Source organism: Anneissia japonica, unplaced genomic scaffold, assembly GCF_011630105.1.
Source record: "Anneissia japonica isolate Jap-2015-1 unplaced genomic scaffold, ASM1163010v1 scaffold287554_len10147_cov202, whole genome shotgun sequence".
NCBI lineage: Eukaryota > Metazoa > Echinodermata > Crinoidea > Comatulida > Comatulidae > Anneissia > Anneissia japonica.
The window spans coordinates 3589-4469 of NW_022692733.1; positions in this window are offsets into that span (position 1 = coordinate 3589).

The following is an 881-nucleotide window of genomic DNA, read 5'->3' on the forward strand; positions in this document are numbered from 1 at the left end:
TATGGACAGTTGCTGCTGCAATATCACAAAGAATGCTGGTTTATGCACACCTGTAACACAAATGGTTCTTGAATATTGTTTTATATAATAAACTCTTGTATTAGGACTACATGACAAAAAAAATGCTTATTTAAACCGGACTGTAAAGCAGCCTTGAATTTGAGGTACAGTATGTTTAGCAGTAAGACATTAGCAAAACGATTATAAATGAAGGGGTATGCTAGTAAATGAGACCCTAGGGAAGTAATGTCCCTACTGTATGATGTTTGTTGGTGTTTTAAATTAAAGAAATTATGGTTTGTATATGAACTCATAGTGTATTTTGTAAGTCTGCAGAAGTTGATTAAAGCCATTTTTACCAAGTGGAACTGGGACCATTGCAAACCAATTGGAATTGGGGCCAGTTCAAGACCAGTTGAATTGTCCAAAAACACACAACACCCACATTTTTTTTTTATAGAATACACAGATTTTCTATATAAAATCGTTCAATTTATATACACTTTCTATACAATTGTATAGAGTTTCTATTCGCATATTTAATGTATTTTTATAGGTTTTTTCTATAAAATGTTTATAGATTTATAAGTGGTTTTTATAAAATTGTTTATAGATTTTCTATAGTTTTTTAATGTTTTTTTTATATAAAATTTTCATAGTTTTTATATATTTTTTATAGATTTGTAAGTCTTTTAATATAGTTTTAATATATTTTTTATAGAGTTTCTATAATTTTTTTATAGTTTTTTTATATCATTTTTATATAATTTTAATAGATTTTTAATATAGTTTTAATAGCTTTTTAATAGACTTTTTATAGTGGGCTTCTATAGTTATTTCTATAGAATTTTCATAGACATTCTATAGATTTTTAATAGAAT